Genomic DNA, 24313 nt, shown 5'->3' with positions numbered 1-24313 from the left:
TGCGAAACCAGGGACAGGTCTCAGGAATCTATGGCAATATGAAAACTGGATTTCATGGAATTGGGTTGCCAAGCTTGGCAAAATAGCTTATCTGGATTTAATGACCAAGCATGAATCTTTAACTGTAGTATTCAACCCTGAGGTACTTTAGTGCTATGTTTTTGCACAAGACATAAACAAGTGCCTTGAAAGACATAATTATATATAGCTACACTGTTGTTTGCATACCAAGTGAAGAGAACAGGGTTGATAACACTGAGAAACTTTACTTGGAAACTTATTTATGGCTACGACATTATGACCATATAAGTACATAAGAGGGAAACGTTTTTGATCATGGGTAGTTTGAGGTCACTGTTTTTGCAAGGAGAAATATTTAAATCAGATTTAACAATAATTTCCATCAGGCTATTTACAGTTGAGAAAATTAATTAGAATGTCATCTGTTTAATTATTGTTTGTTATCCTTAATTGAAATGTTAATTGAGTACATTTGTATGTGCAGCATATTTAATATGTTGACTTTTTGACAAAGGCAATGACAATGTTTTCTACCTTCTACAATCAGATGTTTAGTTGTTCACTTACCTTAAATATTTTGGAAGAGAAGAGATGAATGTATTTAAGCAACATGGCAGCATAGATTGAAAGATCATTTTTCTGCCAGGGCTGTAGATAGCAGATCTGTAGGAAATCAGCACTTGAATCAGCAGGAAGGAAATCTACCAGAAGTATGCATTTTGGTCTTGTATTTGCATGTGAGAAAAAGGGACAAAAATTAATCAGCTGTAAAATGTCCATTCAGAATGACATTTGTAAGTAAAGAAATTGATTATGAGGAGATGCACTTTAAATGGGTTTTTGCCTCACTAAGAGAACAGGCTAAAAGATAATGAGGACCTTTATATTCTTTTATATTGATGTACACTTGACCTTTTCATTTGACCAACATTTGAGACAGTTGTTAAAAACAGCATATAGACCTTTGCTGCAAAATTGGTTTGAATTTTCTTTTGACAATGGTTATGATTTCTCTTTTCATGCAAACTTATGGTACTGAGCTCTGTTCAGTAAATAAACATGCTGGTTGTGTTTTGCAAAGCAAAGAGATCTCATATATGAGCATTAAAACAAAATGGTTCCTTTCAAATAAGTTATGAAGTGTAATGCTTCCCCAAAACAGCATAAGTTAGGCAATAGCATCTACTGTGCACCTTTCAGCAACTCAAGCAACTGGGGAATGAAGGGACAGATGATGCAACAGACATAATTCTCTGTCTTGACATAGTTTCAAGTTTAATGATTGATTTCTTTTCCCCACCACCCAGAACTTACTCTTTTTTTTTTTTTTCTTGATAAACTCCAAGACGTTAATGCTTAGTAGAATGAGATGAGCTAGTGCTTCTTAGGAAGTAATAATCGTAAGGATAACAAATACATAGCGTTTATTCAGTGTCCACACTGTTCTAAGTGCACTGCTTGTGTATCTCATTTAATCCTCAAAATAACCCCCTAGGTAAATACTATTATTATTTTCTTTTTACAGATGAGGAAACTGAGGCACAGCTTTCCCAAGGCTATACAGCTGTATATAAGCTTCATATAAATTGTGGGGCTGGTAGTTGAGACCACACATTCTGGACCCAGAGTCTGTCCTCTTACCCTCCCACTATCCTTATGGCAATTAAAAGGGGTTAGTGAAAGAAATGTCACAATATTTTGAGCAACCACATATTTAAACCTATTGCATTGAAGGAAGGAAAAAGTACTTGTGTTGACACTTCAGTTCTAAACCTAATGGTTTGTTTATTTATAGACTTTATTAATGATTATGAAAATAGTAAAGAATGATTAAGAGCAAGTCAGGGGAAGCAGAGACTTGTAGAGTAAGTTTTCTGAGCAGAGTTTATATTTTTTTCATACATAATAACCTTCTACCCTTCATGGGGATACAGTCAGTCATTTTGTGGAGCTATATGGCATTTGTTAAAATTTTAGCTCTGCCACTTATTAGCTGAATGATCCTGGACAAATTACTTAACTTCTAGAAGCTTTAACATCTTCTCTTACAGAAGGCAGGTAATAATTCTGCCCTCACCGGATCATTGTGAAGATGAAAGACAAGGCACATAGCACAATGTTGGGCTCATCCTAGAGAACCACTAAACGTGAGCTACGGCAGCTTCAGATTAAATAAGCAAATCATTATGTTGAGAAGTATCAGATTGGACCCTAGTTAATACCTATTAGGATGTTTCTGAAGAAATTTAGGGAGAATATATGTAGATATGTTGTTTAATGGGTCAAAGAGAATCTGCTATCACAATTTCGATGCTTTGCCTCTTACTAGCAGTGAATATTTAATAAAAATATAAACAAAACTTCTCCACCTGTTACACTTGTAGGGAATGTCCACCGAGAACTGGTTCATTTAGCTGTTTTCATTCCCTTTCAAGAGGCTTATCTTATTAGAACTGGGGGAAAGAAACAAAATTAAAGGGGAAGATGCAAAACAGAGCAAACAGAGAATGGCTTCAAGAAGACAGGCTTGACCTTGAAGGCGGATTTGCAAGCGGGGAGGGGGAATGATTTGGGCTATTCTTTCCACTTCATTCCTGTCTGGGGCTTCCCAGAGTGGCGGGGCGATTATTGGGTGGGTCTTTCTTGATGGAGTGGTAGGGAGGAAGCTTGGACACCTCTGTATTATAAATAGTGTCTTTCAAACTTAAAAAAAAAAACTATGACTTACACTGAGAAATCCATTTTACATTTCTATCTAAAATATTATGTATAAGCATCACAAGAATTTTTATCTGTTTTAGTCATTGATGTATCTGTCTAGAAAAGTACTTGGTGCATCATAGGTGCTCAGTAAATAGTTGTTGAACTTCTGTCTCTATTTATCTATCTATCTATCTATCTATCTATCTATCTATCTATCTATCTATCTACCTATCATCTATCTATGAAAAAAGTTTCATGAAACATTTTTACCATTACTATTTGCTTGTAATGCATTCTGAAATTTTCTATTCCATTCCTAAAAAGAAAAAAATTGCAGTCAAGACCTATTAGTTAATTTCAGTGCATTCACTGGGGACAGAGCCTTAATAGGTCATTCTTTCCAGTGCTCTGGGTTAGGATCTGCAATTTGAAAAACACTGCTTGTCACTGGGAGCAATTGGCTTTATGTGTAAATAGGCTTGTGTCATTGAGACTTATCTTTCTTGCTGTCATAGTGCCTTCATTTAGCTTGTGTGTTTCCCTAGTCCATGCACTAGCTTGCTGGAGGCTGGTAGAATAAGCCGAGTAGTGTTGAGGATTCTGGCCCAGCTACTGGGAAGTTCTGAAGGTATTTGCTGCACTCTCATGGGTCTTGTTTTTGTGAAGCTCCCACATAATTTTTAACTGTGGGTAGTGCTATTGCCTAGCCAGGGTCAATGCCTGATTTGAATGGTTTGGATGCCTCTCTCCATAAAGGCAGAAGATTGGAAGGAGTGACCCATTAAGTTTCCCTTCATAATGAGCAGACTTTTAGTCCATGCAGATACTTAAGTGAAAATTAATTACTGGGAGGATTTCGACACTTTTAAAGTCTTTATTTTTGTTTCTGATTTCTTTCTGAGTTATTTGTGCTTAAATTTTATACTTCCCGTAGTTATGAAGAAGGTGGGAGATGAGGTAAAGAAATTGAGGCAATTAAGCATTTTGATTGGAGGGAGAATTGCAAAAGTCTTTCCTTTCCTGAGAAAATATGTGGGAGTAAAAAGGGGTTACATACCCAAATGTAACGTTCTTTGTGAGGGAGCACTGGAGATCCTGTTTCTGTTCGTTTTCTAAGCTTCACCCCTTTCTGGATGATGTAACTGGAAAAGCAATATTCTGGCTTAAGTTTTAAGTAAAATTGAGTGAACTACCTAGAAGAGCTAATCGAATATCAATTCCAGTATCCAGTCTTGGTCTGAGTGCCATAGCCTAGCTAGGGTAACAACCATCTCATGAGCAAAGACCTGCATCTGGACACCCCCCGCAATTGCGTGGGTGGGATGGGCACTGGGGAGGGGGCAACAGGCTTACAGAACGAGACTGACAGACTGAGGATTGTGTCCAGAGAGCTGATGAAATCGTGGATGGTAGCAGCCTAATATAGTCATTGGCATCTTGTAGGTGTAACAAGGTCAAATGAGCATGTGTTGATGGTCGTAGAAGCTCAGTGATGGCCAACATCAAAGCAGGTGATATTTGAAATTCCAAGGAGGAGACAAAGTAATATTGGGCTAACAATTCCATCAGCATACAGATAGTCACAAATTCTGAGGCAGGACTGCAAGAATAATTTAGGGTCCTGGTTCAAAAGGATCGTGGCATCATGAGACCAATTATAAAAGTATAAGACACAACTTGAATTATCAACATTGAATGGTGAGTGGGGACTTTGTTTCCAGTTCAAGGCACATGCCTGGTTTTCAAAACTGGATCACCAGGATGTGGTTTAATGACAAATAGTGGGAGTAACAGGAAATTGATTATGAGAACATTAGGCTAGTATCCCTCCTTGCCAAATCAAGATCAGTCCTTGAGAGACAAGGTTGAGGTGTGTCTAAAGCTGGGTGGAATTCAGGGGTCTCAGGCTGTCAGAAAAGGAAGGTGGAGAGCCGGAAACCAGGCAGGGTCTGGCACTTGAGCCAAGGGAATTTTAATACAGTAACAATGCCAGAATAAGAAAGGCAGGCCACTTGGATGTCTGAATAATCATCAGAGAATCACAGAGACTGACAGTCACAGGGTATATGAAATATCTTTTAAACAGTTGCACTGTAGTACCGAAGTATTACATTTGCCTTTTAGAGACAAATGGGACAAATTGAGCAAATAGAGCAGTGATTCTTAGCTAGGGGTGATTTGCTCTCCCAGAGATATTTTTTGGTTGTTACAACTTGGGGAAAGGGTTTGCTATTGGCATCTAGTGAGTAGAGGCCAGGGATACTACTAAACATCCTACCATGCACAGGACAACCCTTCACAGCAAAGAATTATCCGGTCCAGAATGTCATTAGTGCAGACTGAGAAAACCAGAACTAGAGTAAGATTACTACTACACTGTCTTGATTGAATATTGAATTTGTTTGAGCAATGAAATGTATTTCTGTGTGTACATAAATTAGTTCTACCTTTGTTGTTGGCAAACTGTGACTCTACCAGAGAGGAAGTATGACGGAGTATTTTGCCCTCAAGGTTCAAGCAGAGTGGGGGCAGCCTAGAGAGCATCTGGACATTTCTCTGTGGACCTGGGAGGGAACCTGATCTAACAGCGCAAGTGGCCAGCTGTCCCAGCTGTGGGCTGGCGTCTATGGGATTTTGTGTAGTGTGTTTATAAAGGTCACTTGACTTTGCCAGCCACTTTAAGGTCTGCCCTCTTTCTTACTTCTGATGGAAAGAGCCTAAAGTTAAGGACTCGTGTCTTTCTTTTTTTCCACGAACTTCTGCCCAGTGCCCCAGTCTTGATCTACTCTGACACAGGCTTTCCATGAGCTACAGAGATTCAGTGTGTTGGTGAGGGAAGATAATAGTGTTGAAGCACTTGGAATGGGAAACGCTGAGGAGGGGTTGATAATTATCTCAGGATGGTCTGGTACATTTAAAACAAGCAACGGATTCCAAAGCTGAAACTTAAATTCATTGTTCTGCAGTGAGTAAATATTGCTTAAAGAATATATGTCAGGATTATTTCTCAACCAGTAAGTCTATTTAGACTTGATTATCAGGCAGTTTGCTCATACTATGTCCTTTCTGATATTGTTGCCTTCATGGCTCTGTTATTCAAGATGGTACCATGTTGATGTGACTATTGTGAGTTACAGTGAATGGTAGAGTTTGCCTCAAGACCTGATGTACTCAGGTTACACTTTGTAATCTTTCTCGTGGGGAAGGAGGAAAATGAGCCCCTCGATAGGTCTGTGAGACAGACTAGGCATCCAAACTGCAGTGTCCAGTCCATGGGAGAGGTTTCTAGATAACGCACAATCAAGTTATTTTCCCATTGTCCACCAAATCTGGGCCGATGGGCTGGAAGTCAGCACAGCAAAGTTGTTAGAGTTTATGGGGCTTGAAGTCAGACAAACCTAGATTGTGGGGTCCCAGCTCTGCCACTTAAGATCTCTAAGACCTTGGGCAGGTTGTTTAACATCTCTGTGCCTCAGTTTCCTTATCTGTGAAATGGGAAAAGTTGTTGTGAGGATTAAATAATACACGTGGCTCATTTGACAAAGTGCCTATGTCAGTAAGGACAAAAATAAGTGTTTTTGTTATCATCACTGTTATTGCTACTTGCACTGAACCATACATACTCTCCATTCCGATTTTCTCATTGTTAGAGAGAGTGAGCTGAGAGTTGGGTTTCAGGTAGGTAGGGCTTTTGGACACTCTGCAATGCTTTCCCCACTAAAGACAGATGTTTTGCCTTTTTTCCTTTGGGTTTCTCCTTCAAATTGCCTTGGTTGTGTGTGGATGTGTGTGATACAAATAAAATTTAAAAATCTGTAGTGAGGTAGTTCAAATTCCAAGAGACAAATGCTTCATTCACCCAAACATTAGTTATTATGAAATGGAAATGTTGTGACTTCTATCAGAATTGTACTTATACATTAAGTCACTCAAATCCTGGCCCTGGGATCAGTCAGATGATTGGGGATCTTCAGTATGTTTATAAAAACGAAAAGTCATGAAAAATATCTGCCAGTCTGGGCCCCATCCTGAAGGGCTGGAGCAGAGGTTTCCAACCTTGGGCGCATGTCAGGACCACCTGGAGGGCTTGTGAAAACACAGGTTTCAGGCCCCCTGCAGGGAACATAAAGGTTCTGCAGGTTGCTTACTTATTTGATGCTCTACTAGATCCAGTGAGTAGGAAAAGCAGTGGACCCTCTGCCCCCACTGCTTCTGCATCGGTCGGTTCAACCAACAACAATTCAGTTCATTTGGTTGAATCAGCAGATGCAGAACCCAGGAATATGGAGGGCTGACTGTACTATGCCATTTATATAAGGGACTTGAGCATCCACGGATTTTGGTATCCACAGAGATCCTGGAACAAATTCCCCACGGATACTGAGGGATGACTCTGGGTATATGGGACTCATTATATTAAAAACAAACAAATAAAAAACAAAGAGAAAAATGTATCAAAAGGAGAATGGATGTGAGGTCGGGGGGTGGGGTGGAATTAGATTACATGGTTTATTTGTTTGGAAAAGGTAAATCGAAGAAGAGCTTTGCAGTTGTGGACTGAGGGTATCACAAAGGTTCAAATTAAGGGTGGTGCACCTCTTCTGTGCTACTTGTTTCTGGCACACTTTGTGGAGAGGAGACTGGAGGTGATGCTTAGACTTCTGACTACAGAAAGCTTTTATTTGTTCAAAGTAACCAGTGCTACAGATGCAAAGAAAACAAAAAACAAAGCCCACCCCAAAAAACCCCCCAAACCCAACAACTTCCCCAAAACTACTTCAAAACGAACATATCAAACTTGATTTTCATTAGAATGTAGTTATTTCTTCACACTAATAGATCAAAAAACCAAGACCCAGATTATATATATATATAAATATATATAAAAAGCAATGCAGACAATTATTGAGCTTCATCTTCTGGACAAGAATGCCAAGTTAGTCTCTCTTCATAAAAAGCAATTACAATTTGAGGACACTTCATATTTGCCTCCTTTGCCATCACCAAGTCCGCCTCATCTGAATCTTTCCATTTCCTGAGAAACATGAATTCTCCACTGCTGTCTGTGGCACCAGTTATTCGCTCTGGGTCGAGACCTCCGGCTAAACTTCTTGGTTTATCAGCAGCATCTCTTTTCTTCTTTGATTTGCTATCATCAGATTCACTGTCAGATAAAGATTTTCTTTTTGTTCCATCTTTTTCTTTACCAGCTTTTTGAGAATTAAGAAATGCTTCAGTCAACTCTGGACAATCAAAGTTTTCTTCGGGTTCCCAAGTATTGTCTGCATCTGTAAATCCCTTCCACTTCAGGAAACACTCCACCTTCCCATTCACTACATGTCGGTCCAGTACTTTTTCTACGACAAATTCTTCAGGTTCTGCCTCTTCGACTTTTTTACTCTTTGCATTCTGTTTCTTTCCCATTTTTTGCAGCACAGCTTTATTGGAGGCCATTTTTTTTTAACATCTTTATTGGAGTATAATTGCTTTACAATGGTGTGTTAGTTTCTGCTTTATAAAAAAGTGAATCAGTTATACATATACATATGTTCCCATATCTCTTCCCTCTTGCGTCTCCCTCCCTCCCACCCTCCCTATCCCACCCCTCTAGGTGGTCACAAAGCACCGAGCTGATCTCCCTGTGCTATGCAGCTGCTTCCCACTAGCTATCTATTTTACATTTGGTAGTGTATATATGTCCATGCCACTCTCCCACCCTGTCACATCTTACCCCTCCCCCTCCCCATATTCTCAAGTCCATTCTCTAGTAGGTCTGTGTCTTTATTCCCGTCTTGCCACTAGGTTCTTCATGACTTTTTTTTTTCCTTAGATTCCATATATACGTGTTAGCATACTGTATTTGTTTTTCTCTTTCTGACTTACTTCACTCTGTATGACAGACTCTAACTCCATCCACCTCACTACAAATACCTCCATTTCATTTCTTTTTATGGCTGAGTAATATTCCATTGTATATATGTGCCACATCTTCTTTATCCATTCATTCGATGATGGACACTTAGGTTGCTTCCATGTCCTGGCTATTGTAAATAGAGCTGCAATGAACATTTTGGTACATGACTCTTTTTGAATTATGGTTTTCTCAGGGTATATGCCCAGTAGTGGGATTGCTGGGTCATATGGTAGTTCTATTTTTAGTCTCTTAAGGAACCTCCATACTGTTCTCCATAGTGGCTGTATCAATTTACATTCCCACCAACAGTGCAAGAGTGTTCCCTTTTCTCCACACCCTCTCCAGCATTTATTGTTTGTATATTTTTTGATGATGGCCATTCTGACCGGTGTGAGATGATATCTCATTGTAGTTTTGATTTGCATTTCTCTAATGATCAGTGATGTTGAGCATTCTTTCATGTGTCTGTGGCAATCTGTATATCTTCTTTGGAGAAATATCTATTTAGGTCTTCTGCCCATTTTTGGATTGGGTTGTTTGTTTTTTTGTTATTGAGCTGCATGAGCTGCTTGTAAATCTTGGAGATTAATCCTTTGTCAGTTGCTTCATTTGCAAATATTTTCTCCCATTCTGAGGGTTGTCTTTTGGTCTTGTTTATGGTTTCCTTTGATGTGCAAAAGCTTTTACGTTTCATTAGGTCCCATTTGTTTATTTGTGTTTTTATTTCCATTTCTCTAGGAGTAGGGTCAAAAAGGATCTTGCTGTGATTTATGTCATAGAGTGTTCTGCCTATGTTTTCCTCTAAGAGTTTGATAGTGTCTGGCCTTACATTTAGGTCTTTAATCCATTTTGAGTTTATTTTTGTGTATGGTGTTAGAGAGTGTTCTAATTTCATACTTTTACATGTACCTGTACAGTTTTCCCAGCACCACTTATTGAAGAGGCTGTCTTTTCTCCACTGTATATGCTTGCCTCCTTTATCAAAGATAAGGTGACCATATGTGCGTGGGTTTATCTCTGGGCTTTGTATCCTGTTCCATTGATCTATGTTTCTGTTTTTGTGCCAGTACCAAACTGTCTTGACTACTGTAGCTTTGTAATATAGTCTGAAGTCAGGGAACCTGATTCCCCCAGCTCCATTTTTCGTTCTCAAGATTGCTTTGGCTATTCGGGGTCTTTTGTGTTTCCATACAAATTGTGAAACTTTTTGTTCTAGTTCTGTGAAAAATGCCATTGGTAGTTTGATAGGGATTGCATTGAATCTGTAGATTGCTTTGGGTAGTAGAGTCATTTTCACAATGTTGATTCTGTCAATCCAAGAACATGGTATATCTCTCCATCTATTTGTATTATCTTTGATTTCTATCATCAGTGTCTTATAATTTTCTGCATACAGGTCTTTTGTCTCCTTAGGTAGGTTTATTCCTAGATATTTTATTCTTTTTGTTGCAATGGTAAACAGGAGTGTTTTCTTAATTTCACTTTCAGATTTTTCATCACTAGTGTATAGGAATGCAAGAGACTTCTGTGCATTAATTTTGTATCCTGCTACTTTACCAAATTCATTGATTAGCTCTAGTAGTTTTCTGTTAGCATCTTTAGGATTCTCTATGTATAGTATCATGTCATCTGCAAACAGTGACAGCTTTACTTCTTCTTTTCTGATTTGGATTCCTTTTATTTCTTTTTCTTCTCTGATTGCTATGGCTAACACTTCCAAAACTATGTTGAATAATAGTGGTGAGAGTGGGCAACCTTGTCTTGTTCCTGATCTTAGTGGAAATGGTTTCAGTTTTTCACCATTGAGGACGATGTTGGCTGTGGGTTTGTCATATATGGCCTTTATTATGTTGAGGAAAGTTCCCTCTATGCCTACTTTCTGCAGGGCTTTTATCATAAATGGGTGTTGAATTTTGTCAAAAGCTTTCTCTGCCTCTATTGAGATGATCATATGGTTTTTCTCCTTCAATTTGTTAATATGATGTATCACATTGATTGATTTGCGTATATTGAAGAATCCTTGCATTCCTGGAATAAACCCCACTTGATCATGGTGTATGATCCTTTTAATGTGCTGTTGGATTCTGTTTGCTAGTATTTTGTTGAGGATTTTTGCGTTTATGTTCATCAGTGGTATTGGCCTGTAGTTTTCTTTTTTTGTGACATCTTTGTCTGGTTTTGGTATCAGGTTGATGGTAGCCTCGTAGAATGAGTTGGGGAGTGTTCCTCCCTCTGCAATATTTTGGAAGAGTTTGAGAAGGATAGGTGTTAGCTCTTTTCTAAATGTTTGATAGAATTCGCCTGTGAAGCCATCTGGTCCTGAGCTTTTGTTTGTTGGAAGATTTTTAATCACAGTTTCAATTTCAGTGCTTGTGATTGTTCTGTTCATATTTTCTATTTCTTCCTGGTTCAGTCTCAGCAGGTTGCGCATTTCTAAGAATTTGTCCATTTCTTCCAGGTTGTCCATTTTATTGGCATAGAGTTGCTTGTAGTAATCTCTCATGATCGTTTGTATTTCTGTAGTGTCAGTGGTTACTTCTCCTTTTTCATTTCTAATTCTATTGATTTGAGTCTTCTCCCTTTTTCTCTTGATGAGTCTGGCTAATGGTTTATCAATTTTGTTTATCATCTCAAAGAACCAGCTTTTAGTTTTATTGCTCCTTGCTATTGTCTCCTTCATTTCTTTTTCATTTATTTCTGATCTGATCTTTATGATTTCTTTCCCTCTGCTAACTTTGGGGGTTTTCTGGTTCTTCTTTCTCTAATTGCTTTAGGTGCAAGGTTAGATTGTTTATTCGAGATGTTTCCTGTTTCTTGATGTAGGCTTGTATTGCTATAAACTTCCCTCTTAGAACTGCTTTTGCTGCATCCCATAGGTTTTGGGTCGTCGTGTCTCCATTGTCATTTGTTTCTAGGTATTTTTTGATTTCCCCTTTGATTTCTTCAGTGATCACTTCGTTATTAAGTAGTGTATTGTGTAGCCTCCATGTGTTTGTATTTTTTACAGATCTTTTCCTGTAATTGATATCTAGTCTCATAGTGTTGTGGTCAGAAAAGATACTTGATACGATTTCAATTTTCTTAAATTGACCAAGGCTTGATTTGTGACCCAGGATATGACCTATCCTGGAGAATGTTCCATGAGCACTTGAGAAAAATGTGTATTCTGTTGTTTTGGGGTGGAATGTCCTATAAATATCAATTAAGTCCATCTTGTTTAATGTATCATTTAAAACTTGTGTTTCCTTATTTATTTTCATTTTGGATGATCTGCCCATTGGTGAAAGTGGGGTGTTAAAGTCCCCTACTATGATTGTGTTACTGTCGATTTCCCCTTTTATGGCTGTTAGTATTTGCGTTATATATTGAGGTGCTCCTATGTTGGGTGCATAAATATTTACAATTTTTATACCTTCTTTTTGGATCTATCCCTTGATCATTATATAGTGTTCTTCTTTGTCTCTAGTAATAGTCTTTATTTTAAAGTCTCTTTTGTCTGATATGAGAATTGCTACTCCAGCTTTCTTTTGATGTCCATTTGCATGGAATATCTTTTTCCATCCCCTCACTTTCAGTCTGTATGTGTCCCTAGGTCTGAAGTGGGTCTCTTGTAGAGAGCATATATATGGGTCTTGTTTTTGTATCCATTCAGCCAGTCTGTGTCTTTTGGTGGGAGCATTTAATCCATTTACATTTAAGGTAATTATCGATATGTATGTTCATATTACCATTTTCTTAATTGTTTGGGGTTTGTTATTGTAGGTATTTTCCTTCTCTTGTGTTTCCTGCCTAGAGAAGTTCCTTTAGCATTTGTTGTAAAGCTGGTTTGGTGGTGCTGAACTCTCTCAGCTTTTGCTTGTCTGTAAAGTTTTTAATTTCTCCCTCAAATCTGAATGAGATCCTTGCTGGGTAGAGTAATCTTGGTTGTAGGTTTTTCTCCTTCATCACTTTAAGTATATCCTGCCACTCCCTTCTGGCTTGCAGAGTTTCTGCTGAAAGATCAGATGTTAACCTTATGGGGATTCCCTTGTGTGTTATTTGTTGTTTTTCCCTTGCTGCTTTTAATATGTTTTCTTTATATTTAATTTTTGATAGTTTGATTAATATGTGTCTTGGCGTGTTTCTCCTTGGATTTATCCTGTATGGGACTCTCTGTGCTTCCAGGACTATTTCCTTTCCCATATTAGGGAAGTTTTCAACTATAATCTCTTCAAATATTTTCTCAGTCCCTTTCTTTTTCTCTTCTTCTTCTGGGACCCCTATAATTCGAATGTTGGTGCATTTAATGTTGTCCCAGAGGTCTCTGAGACTGTCCTCAGTTCTTTTCATTCTTTTTTCTTTATCCTGCTCTGCAGTAGTTATTTCCACCATTTTATCTTCCAGGTCACTCATCCGTTCTTCTGCCTCAGTTATTCTGCTATTGATCCCGTCTAGAGTATTTTTAATTTCATTTATTGTGTTTTTCATTGTTGCTTGGTTCCTCTTTAGTTCTTCTACATCCTTGTTAAATGTTTCTTGCATTTTGTCTATTCTATTTCCAAGATTTTGGATCATCTTTACTATCATTATTCTGAATTCTTTTTCAGGAAGACTGCCTATTTACTCTTCATTTGTTAGGTCTGGTGTGTTTTGACCCTGCTCCTTCATCTGCTGTGTGTTTTTCTGTCTTCTCATTTTGTTTATCTTACTGTGTTTGGGGGTCTCCTTTTCACAGGCTGCAGGTTTGTAGTACCCGTTGTTTTTGGTATCTGTCCCCAGTGGCTAAGTTTGGTTCAGTGGGTTGTGTAGGCTTCCTGGTGGAGGGGACTAGTGCCTGTGTTCTGGTGGATGATGCTGGATCTTGTCTTTCTGGTGGGCACGTGCACGTCTGGTGGTGTGTTTTGGGGTGTCTGTGGCCTTATGATTTTAGGCAGCCTCTCTGCTAATGGATGTGGCTGTGTTCCTGTCTTGCTAGTTGTTTGGCATAGGGTGTCCAGCACTGTAGCTTGCTGGTCGTTGAGTGAAGCTGGGTCTTGATGTTGAGATGGAGATCTCTGAAAAATTTTCACCGTTTTGTATTACGTGGAGCTGGGAGGTCTCTTGTGGACCAGTGTCCTGAACTTGGCTCTCCCACCTCAGAGGCACAGCCCTGATGCCTGGCTGGAGCACCAAGGCCTTTCATCCACACAGCTCAGAATGAAAGGGAGAAAAAATAGAAAGAAAGAAAGAAAGAGGATAAAATAAAATAAAATAAAGCTATTATAATAAAAGATAAGAAAAAATTTATTAAGAATAATTTTTTTAATTTTTCAAAATAAATTTATTAATTTTTTATAATAAAAAACAAGAAAAAAATTTATTAAGAAAAAAATTTTTAGTTTTTTTAAAATAAAAAATAAGAAAAAACTTATTAAGAAAAATTTATTAGGAAAAAAATTTTTTTAAGTAAAAAAAAAAAAACAACAAAAAACAGACGGACCAAACCCTAGGACAAATGGTGAAAGCAAAGCTATTCAGAGAAAATATCACCCAGAAGCATACACATATACACTCACAAAAAAAGGAAAAGGGGAAAAATTAAAAATCCCTCCCAAAAATTATAAGTCCCAAAGTCCACCTCCTGAATTTGGGATGATTCGTTGTCTATTCAGGTATTCAACAGATGCAGGTACATCAAGTTGTTTGTGGAGCTTTAATCCGCTACTTCTGAGACTGCTGGGAGAGATTTCCCTTTCTCTTCTTCGTTCGCACAGCTCCCGGGGTTCAGCTTTGGATTTCGACCCGCCTCTGCGTGTAGGTCGCCTGAGGGCGTCTTTTTTTCAATCACGCAGGACGGGGTTAAAGGAGCAGCTGCTTCGGGGGCTCTGGCTCACTCAGGCGGGAGGTGGGGGAGGGAGGGGTACAGATGCGGGGCGAGCTTGCACGGCAGAGGTCGGCGTGACGTTGCACCAGCCTGAGGCGCGCCTTGTGTTCTCCCGGGGAAGTTGTCCCTGGATCACAGGACGCTGGCAGTGGCGGGCTGCACAGGCTCCCGGGAGGGGAGGTGTGGATAGTGACCCGTGCTTGCACACAAGCTTCTTGGTGGCGGCAGCCGCAGCCTTAGCGTCTCATGCCCGTCTCTGGGGTCCGCGCTGATAGCCGCAGCTCGCGCCCGTCTCTGGAGCTCGTTTAGGCGGCACTCTTAATCCCCTCTCCTCGCGCACCAGGAAACAAAGAGGCAAGAAAAAGTCTCTTGCCTCTTCGGCAGCTCCAGGCCTTTTCCTGGACTCCCTCCCGGCTAGCCGCGGCGCACTAGCCCCCTTCAGGCTGTGTTCACGCCGCCAATCCCAGTCCTCTCCCTGCGATCCGACCGAAGCCCGAGCCTCAGCTCCCAGCCCCCGCCCACCCCGGCGGCTGAGCAGACAAGCCTCTCGGGCTGGTGAGTGCTGGTCGGCGCCGAGCCTCTGTGCGGGAATCTCTCCGCTTTGCCCTCCGCACCCCTGTTGCTGTGCTCTCCTCCGTGGCTCCGAAGCTTCCCCCCTCTGCCACCTGCAGTCTCTGCCCGCGAAGGGGCTTCCTAGTGTGTGGAAACCTTTCCTCCTTCACAGCTCCCTCCCACTGGTGCAGGTCCCATCCCTATTCTTTTGTCTCTGTTGTTTCTTTTTTCTTTTGCCCTACCCAGGTACGTGGGGAGTTTCTTGCCTTTTGGGAGGTCTGACGTCTTTTGCCAGCGTTCAGTGGGTGTTCTGTAGGAGCAGTTCCATGTGTAGATGTATTTCTACTGTATCTGTGGGAAGGAAGGTGATCTCTGCGTCTTACTCTTCCGCCATCTTGCCCAGACCCCCAGAGGCCATTTTTTATTGCAGACTTGAAGAGCTATTATTCACTGCCTCTGAGCTGCTCTGGGTCCTGGGTCTGTGGCGTCTCAGGCCCTGCGCGCCTCAAGCTCCAGCCACATCCGAGGGGGAGGGGGCTTGGCTAGTATTTTTTTTTTTTAATAACAAAGCAAATTAAATTTTTGGAATGGTACCGAGATGAACCCCAAGATGGTAAAACAATAGGGGAACTTCAAGTTTCACATTTTAAATGGAAAATCAGCAGCTGATTTTTACAGCTAAATAAGAGTCCACCTATGTAAATTTAACAAAAGCAGAGGGAGAAAGTTTAATAGGTTAAGAATGAGCACTTCATTATTCATTTGACTTACTTGATAAAATATGTTAACATATATGAGGAGCTAGCTGTTCTCGCCAAACATAAGTGGCAGTTGACTGGTTTATATAATATGCCAGGCGTGTGTTAGATCCTGCAGTTACAGAATTGAATATGACACAGCTTCTGCCTGTAATGGCCCATAATGCAGAAAGGAGGAGAGAACATGAGCAGATAATGCCTGTTTAATGTGGGAAATAGGATGTAGGGACAGCTATAGAGTGTCCACATGATATTATGCATGTACAGCTACATATCATGGAGTGCCTGATCTGTGGGATTGTGCTGGAGACTTGGCATGTGTGGTGTGTGTGTAAACTTCAACTCCCACAGCAGTCCTATTTTTATCCCCATTTTTCACATGAGGGAAACGAGGTTTAGCAAGATTAGGTTGTCTAAGATCAGGCAGCTAGTTTTTTTTTTTCAGAACTGAGATTTGAACTTAGACGTCTGAATGACCTTGAAACCTCTTTGCATTGGAATGCTGTGATTTTTACCCTCTGATCTAATTCTTGTATACTGTCTGTCAAACTGGTAAGCAATTGTTCATTTTTCCAGGTAGATCTGGAAACCTCCTTAGGTTGCAAATATTTTAGAAATTGCTTATATGTGTTGGAGAATTTTCTAGGGAGTGAAATATTAAAAAGGAGAACTAGAACTCATAGCCCTCTCAACTGGAGCTTTACTGCGTAGTACACATTTATTGGAGGATGAAATGTGAATGTCCATTACATTCTCAAATGCAGACACGTCCTCCACGTTAAATGAATGATAAATTTGCTCTTTGTAGAAACGTCCATGCCTGTGCATGTACATGTTTATAGAAATGGTGAGTTGAGTCTTAGGAGTACAAAGCAGAGGCTGACACATTTTCCCACAATCCTGGGTAAGTTTTGTAGCTGATCTCAGGTACTAGGATTTGAAAGACTTGAATCAAAAATATATGCCTGGGCTTCCCTGGTGGCGCAGTGGTTGAGAATCTGCCTGCCAATGCAGGGGACACGGGTTCGAGCCCTGGTCTGGGAAGATCCCACATGCCGCAGAGCACCTAGGCCCGTGAGCCACAATTACTGAGCCTGCGCGTCTGGAGCCTGTGCTCCGCAACAAGAGAGGCTGCGATAATGAGAGGCCCGCGCACCGCGATGAAGAGTGGCCCCCACTTGCCACAACTGGAGAAAGCCCTCGCACAGAAACGAAGACCCAACACAGCCATAAATAAATAAATAAATAAATAAATAAACCCAAAGTTAAAAAAAAAAAAGAATATATATATATATATATATATATATCCCTTTAGTGGAAAGAGAGAAGTCTCTGGTCTGCCACAACCTACAAAATTTATGTTTTAAATATCTTGACATTTTATGTTATAAGCGTTCTGCGGGGTTGTGCTATGTAACACACAGTTGAATGCTGGTGTTATGGATGCTAGCTTCCTTCCTGCAGGTAGAATGAATACAACACAATCCATTCTGCCATAACACAAACTATTTGAAGTGATGCTTCTGGCTATTAAGGGTAAATCGTATCTGTGGAACGAAGTAAGAGTTGGGCTGTTTGCAGTATATGGGATTTGCCCATTTCACAACTGCATTCATTAAATACAAATTTGATGAAAGCTGAACTCATATGAAATTTGATAACCCCGCTTCTAGCAAGTTACACAAATTATAAAGCTCCTTTGAAAATTCTCTGACATTTGTGTTATTTTTGTCTTTTAATAACTAAGTCATTTTAAAAGTAGGTCCCCTTACTTAACCATATATTGGTGGAAGCACTTCATAATTTATGACTCTTACTGAATTAATTTAGAATTCAGTGCTCTTATCTGATTCTGTCTCTTTATACTTTGACATTGAAGAAGCTAAGGTTAGTGAATAATCTTAGTTTTTCAGTGGAATTCACCGAACTTTTGAGGAATTCCTATGATGTGCACAGCGCTGTGCAAGATGTAGTTAGTTTGAATAGGAGAAAGAACTAATCCTCACTCTCTAGAAGTTACTGTCTACCGAGCTAATAACAGGCAAGGCTTCTGTGTTGGGTATTTCCCCTGTTATTTGTCAGAGAGGGGCAACCTCCTTGGAGCTAGCCAGGTGGGGAAAATGGCCTATCTTATCATATCTAGATTCTCCTTGGGAATAAGAACAACAATTCTAGATGAATGTAAAAGAGCCTCTTTGCCTAATACTTCTAACAGTCTTATACTTGGTTCATTTTTTGAAAAATAAATTACCTATTCATTCTTTATCTCCCAAATCTGACTTTCAAAGTGGATAATTCTCATCTATTCCCTCAGTCCGGTCCCATCCAAAGCTGCAGAACAAAGTCACTTCTGGAAGGAAGAGTGGGGAAAGCTCAGTTGGAATTAGTAAAAAGCCTTCATTATGAATATTTTAAAAAAATATTTATTTAATTAATTTATTTGGTTGTGCCGGGTCTTAGTTGCGGCAGGCAGGCTCCTAGTTGCGGCTTGCTGGCTCCTTAGTTGTGGCCTGTGAACTCTTAGTTGCGACATGTAGGATCTTGTTCCCTGACCAGGGATCGAACATGGGCCCCCTGCATTGGGAGTGTGGAGTCTTAACCACTGCGCCACCAGGGAAGTCCCGAATATATTTTTTTGTGGGCAGGAATGCTTTTTTAAAAAAAAATTGGAGTATAGTTGCTTTACAATGTTGTGTTAGTTTCTGCTGTACAGTGAAGTGAATCTGCTATATGTATACATATATCCCCTCCTTTTTGGATTTCCTTTTCATTTAGGTCACCACAGAGCACTGAGTAGAGAGTTCCCTGTGCTATACAGCATGTTCTCATTAGTTATCTATTTTATACGTAGTGGTGTATATATGTCAATCCCAATCTCCCAATTCATCCCATCCCCTCCTTCCCCCCATGGTGTCCATGTTTGCTCTCTACGTATGTGTCTCTATTTCTGCTCTGAAAAGAGGTTCATCTGTACCATTTTTCTAGATTCCACATATATGCGTTAATATACGATATTTGTTTTTCTCTTTCTGACTTACTTCACTCTGTATGACAGTCTGTAGGTCCATCCACATCTCTACAAATGACCCAGTTCCATTCCTTTTTACAGCTGAGTAATATTCCATTGTATATATGTACCACATCTTCTTTATCCATTCATCTGTCGGTGGACATTCAGGTTGCTTCCGTGTTCTGGCTATTGTAAATAGTGCTGCAATGAACATTGGGGTGCATGTGTCTTTTTGAATTATGGTTTTCTCAGGGTATATGCCCAGTAGTGGGATTGCTCGGTCACATGGTAGTTCTACTTTTAGTTTTTTAAGGGACCTCCATACTGTTCTCCATAGTGACTGTATCAATTTACATTCCCACCAACAGTGCAAGAGTGTTCCCTTTTCTCCACACCCTCTCCAGCTTTTATTGTTTGTAGATTTTGTGATGATGGCCATTCTGACCGGTGTGAGGTGATACCTCATGGTAGTTTTGATTTGCATTTCTCTAATAATTAGTGATGTTGAGCATCTTTTCATGAGCCTATTGGCCATCTGTATGACTTCTTTGGAGAAATGTCTACTTAGATCTTCTGCCCATTTTTGGATTGAGTTTTTTGTTTTTTTGATATTGAGCTCATGAGCTATTTGTATATTTTGGAGATTAATCCCTTATCAGTTGCTTCATTTGCAAATATTTTTTCCCATTCTGAGGGTTTTCTTTTTTGTCTTGTTTACTATTATGAATATTTTAAATTTAGTTTTGTTATTTTCAAACCTCTGTAATAGCTCAAACAATGCCTAAAAGGAATTGCTTGGAATTTTTTCAGTTAGAGATTTCTGTGGACCTGCTTTGATGAACAGCTAAAAAATTGATTTATAATTAGTTTTACATAATGTTCACATTTATTTATACGGAAATGGGCATGCTTAGATTTTTCAAAATAGCTTTTCTCTTTTAAATGGGTTAAATACTGTTTTCTAAAAATGTTTCCAACATATTAATTTACTGAGTAAACTTCTCCATTAAAGAACGGATGACAAATACATAAACCCCAACACAACCAAGCATCTTCTTAATCTGAATCGGTGATTTTCTTTAATACAACAGGTAGTACCACTGATGAGTTAAATGTAAAAATCCCCTTGCCTATTAAATTTTCATCACATTATATTTCTTCACTGGTCATACATTTAGTATTAAAAAAATTTTTTTTTTCCTGAAGTTTGTAAGAAATGTTAAACTGTTACAAGGTCTTTGTGAAAGTTCAGACCTATGTGTAACAGACCCAGAGGAAAGCTAGCTGAAATTTGGATAGACTCTTCACTTAGCTGAAATATTTTATATATCTAGAAGATATATGTCTTGCCTGCATTTTTTTAACATATTGTATGATTCCATTTATGTAAAATACAAACACAGGCTCAAGAAATCTCTGTTGTGATGCTTGGCACATGATGCTTCGCCTCCCTGGGAAACTGTCCCCACCCCAGCCTGCTGCCCTGCTCTTCCCTGTCTAAATCCTACTCATCCTGCCATTCTTTTGCCTGCATTTTATAGTTAAGAGCTTAAAGTTGGTTTTTTTTCCCCCCCCCTTAGGTAATAAAATGCTTATCAGTTAACAGACCAGGAAATGTCATGAGCATTGCTCTGACAGTTATAAAGTTTCAAAATATTATGGTAACAAGCTGAATAATATTGCATTTTATTTTTTATTTTTTCTTCTTAAAATTGTTTTGACTTTTTTATAATGCAAATTCTATTTCAGCTGCATTTACCTTTGATAGCAAATGTTTTAGTTTATTCTTGAAATAATCCCACTTGGTTCTCACACTTCCTTCATTGAATCACAGGAGGTTTTAAGGCTAAATCAGGCCCATTGGAATTTATGTAGTGGTAGTTTGTCAAGTTGAGGTGGTATTTCATGGAGGTGAGATCTGTAGCAAGATGTGATTGTTTTAATTGTTCTTTGAAGTGTTGAACAACTTTATCTATTGCAAAATTGTAGATATTTTCTCACTCATTTTTTTCTCAGTAATTTCATTTTTTTCTCAAGAAAGGAAACTTTCTGTGAGTAAATGTACTTAGCAATGAGTTCTTGATTTTCCCAAAGGCTTGTAGATAGTCATCTTTTCCCTGCCTGCATGTCTCTTCATATCATCTTCCTTCTAGGCCTGTCTGTCTCTGTGTTCAAATTTCCCCTTTTTTATAAGTACACCAATCAAGTTGGATTAGGGCCAACCCTAATGACCTCATTTTAACTTTAACTTCCATAAAGACCCTATCTCCAAATAAGATAACATTCTTAGGTACTGGGAGTTAGGACCTGAGATCTAGGACTCCAACATATCTTCTTTTGAAAAATAATTAATTAATTAATTGATTGATTTTTGAATTTTTTTAACTTTTTATTTTATATTGGAGTATAGCCAATTAACAGTGTTGTGATAGTTTCAGGTGCACAGCAAAGTGACTCAGCCATACATATACATGTATCCATTCTCCCACAGACTCCCCTCCCATCCAGGCTGCTGCATAACATTGAGCAGAGTTCCCTGTGCTATACAGTAGGTCCTTGTTGGTTATCCTTTTTAAATATAGCAGTATGTACATGTCAATCCCACAGTCCCAAACTCCCTAACTATCCCTTCCCCCACTTTTCCCCCCTGGTAACCATAAGTTCGTTCTCTAAGTCTGTGAGTCTGTTTCTGTTTTGTAAATATGTTCATTTGTATCATTTCTTCTTAGATTCCACATATAAGCGATATTATATGGTATTTCTCTTTCTCTGTCTGACTTACTTCACTCAGTGTGACAATCTCTAGGTCCATCCATGTTGCTGCAAATGGCATTATTTCATTCTTTTTTATGGCTGAGTAATATTCCATTGTATATATGTGCCACATCTTCTTTATCCATTCCTCTGTCGATGGACATTTAGGTTGCTTCCATGTCTTGGCTATTGTAAACAGTGCTGCAGTCAACATTGGGGTGCATGTATCCTTTCGGACCATATTTTTCTCCAGATATAAGCCCAGGAGTGGGATTGCAGGGTCATATGGCAGTTCTATTTTTTGGTTTTTTAAGGAACCTCCATACTGTTCTCCATAGTGGCTGTACCAATTTACATTCCCACCAACAGTGTAGGAAAGTTCCCTTCTCTCCACATCCTCTCCAGCATTTATAGTTTGCAGATTTTTGGATGATAACCTTTTTGACTGGTGTGAGGTAATATCTTATTGTAGTTGTGATTTGCATTTCTCTAATCATTCAACATTAGCGATGTTGAACATCTTTTTGTGTGCCTCTTGGCCATCTGTATGTCTTCCTTGGAAAAATGTCTATTTAGGTCTTCTGCCCATTTTTTGACTGGGTTGTTTGTTTTGGTGATATTCAACATTAGCGATGTTGAACATCTTTTTGTGTGCCTCTTGGCCATCTGTATGTCTTCCTTGGAAAAATGTCTATTTAGGTCTTCTGCCCATTTTTTGACTGGGTTGTTTGTTTTGGTGATATTAAGCTGAATGAGCTATCTGTAAATTTTGGAGACTAATCCTTTGTCGGTCACATCATTTGCAAATATTTTCTCCCAATCTGTGGGTTGTCTTTTCGTTTCGTTTATGGTTTCCTTTGCTGTACAAAAGCTTTTGAGTTTAGTTAGGTCCCATTTGTTTATTTTTTTTTTATTTCCATTACTCTGGAAGATGGGTCAGAAAAGATACTGCTGCGATTTATGTCAGAGAGTGTTCTGCCTTTGTTTTCCTCTAGGAGTTTTATAGTGTCTGGTCTCACATTTAGGTCTTTAATCCATTTTTAGTTTATTTTTGTGTATGGTCTTAAAGAATGATCTAATTTCATTTTCTTACATGTAGCTGTCCAGTTTTCCCAGCACCATTTGTTGAAGAGACTGTCTTTCCACCATTGTATACTCTTGCCTCCTTTATCATAGATTAATTGACCAGAGGTGTGTGGGTTTATTTCTGGGCTGTCCATCCTGTTCCATTGATCTATATTTCTATTTTTGTGCCAATAGCATACTGTTTTGATGACTATAGCTTTGTAGGATAGTCTGAAGTCAGGGAGCCTCATTCCTCCAGCTCTGTTTTTCTTTCTCAAGATTGCTTTGGCTATTCGGGGTCTTTTGTGTCTTCATACAAATTTTAATATTCTTTGTTCTAGTTCTGTGAAAAATGCCATTGGTAATTTGATAGGGATGTCATTGAATCTGTAGATTGCCTTGGGTAGTATAGTCATTTTGACAGTATTTATTCTTCCAGTCCAAGAACATGGTATATCTTTCTATCTGTTTGTGTCTTCTTTGACTTCTTTCATCAGCGTCTTATAGTTTTCGGAGTACAGGTCTTTTGTCTCCTTAGGTAGTTTCCAACATATCTTTATTGGAGTATACCACATATCTTCTTTGGGAGAGCACAATTCAACACATAATAATCCACTACTCTTTTTTACTAGATACATGAAGACCTTGCCTATAGAATTCAAAATCAACTCAAAAGTAGTTAAGTACAGTGGAACTGATGATGTAATGATTCATGACTACAATGAATGTTTGTTGTTTTAAGCCACTGAGCTTTGGGCTGGTTTGTTACACAGCAATAGATAACCGATACCATGATCATGCAAAAGCTTGCACAAGAGATTTCTCAAAGTTTAGAGGAAAGGGATCAATGTTTCTGTGCTATTATATATTACAAATAAGGGAAATTTTACAAACAGCCTTATTGAGGTATACTTGACAAACGAAGAATTGCACATATTTAATGTGTACAATTTAAAAAAAAAATAAATTTATTTATTTATTTTTGGCTGCATTGGGTCTTCGTTGTTGCACACAAGCTTTCTCTAGTTGTGGCGAGCGGGGGCTTCTCATTGTGGTGGCTTCTCTTATTGCAGAGCACAGGCTCTAGGTGCACGGGCTTCAGTACTTGTGGCACGTGGGCTCAGTAGTTGTGGCTTGCGGGCTCTAGAGTGCAGGCTCAGTAGTTGTGGCACATGGGCTTAGTTGCTCTGCAGCATGTGGGATCTTCCTGGACCAGGGCTTGAACCTGTGTCCACTGCAATGGCAGGCAGATTCTTAACCACTGTGCCACCAGGGAAGCCCTAATGTGTACAGTTTGATGAGTTTGGACATAAGCGAACTGATACCATCACCACAGTTAAGGTAATAGATATATCCAACACTTTCCCACAAAAACAAAAACAAAAACAGTCAAATAAACAAATGGGATGTAATCAAACTTAAAAGCTTTTGCACATCAAAGGAAACCATAAACAAAATGAAAAGACAACCTACAGAATGGGATAAAATATTTGCAAACAATGTGACTGACAAGAGCTTAATTTTCAAACTATACAAACAGCTCATACAACTCAACAACAACAAAAAAACAACCCAATCAAAAAATGGGCAGAAGACCTAAATACACATTTCTCCAAAGAAGAAATACAAATGGCCAATAGGCACATGAAAAGATGCTCAACATTGCTAATTATTAGAGAAATGCAAATCAAAAG

General features: G+C 39.1%; 1 protein-coding gene and 1 pseudogene across 3 annotated transcripts in view; one reads left to right on the top strand and one right to left on the bottom strand.

The window, feature by feature from the left end:
• Positions 1-24313, top strand: part of LOC309632456 (metabotropic glutamate receptor 8) — a 646966-nt gene that overhangs the window by 93382 nt on the left and 529271 nt on the right. The gene's annotated exons all lie outside the window — the stretch shown is intronic.
• On the bottom strand, positions 1037-8180 carry LOC309632491 (chromobox protein homolog 3 pseudogene; annotated as a pseudogene). Its single transcript has one exon. The product of its transcript is annotated as a chromobox protein homolog 3 pseudogene (transcript).

Source organism: Balaenoptera borealis (genome assembly GCF_965194805.1).
Source record: "Balaenoptera borealis genome assembly, chromosome: 7".
NCBI classification, from domain to species: domain Eukaryota; kingdom Metazoa; phylum Chordata; class Mammalia; order Artiodactyla; family Balaenopteridae; genus Balaenoptera; species Balaenoptera borealis.
Note: the sequence above shows the minus strand (reverse complement) of the source record. Positions and strands in the feature narration are given on the sequence as shown.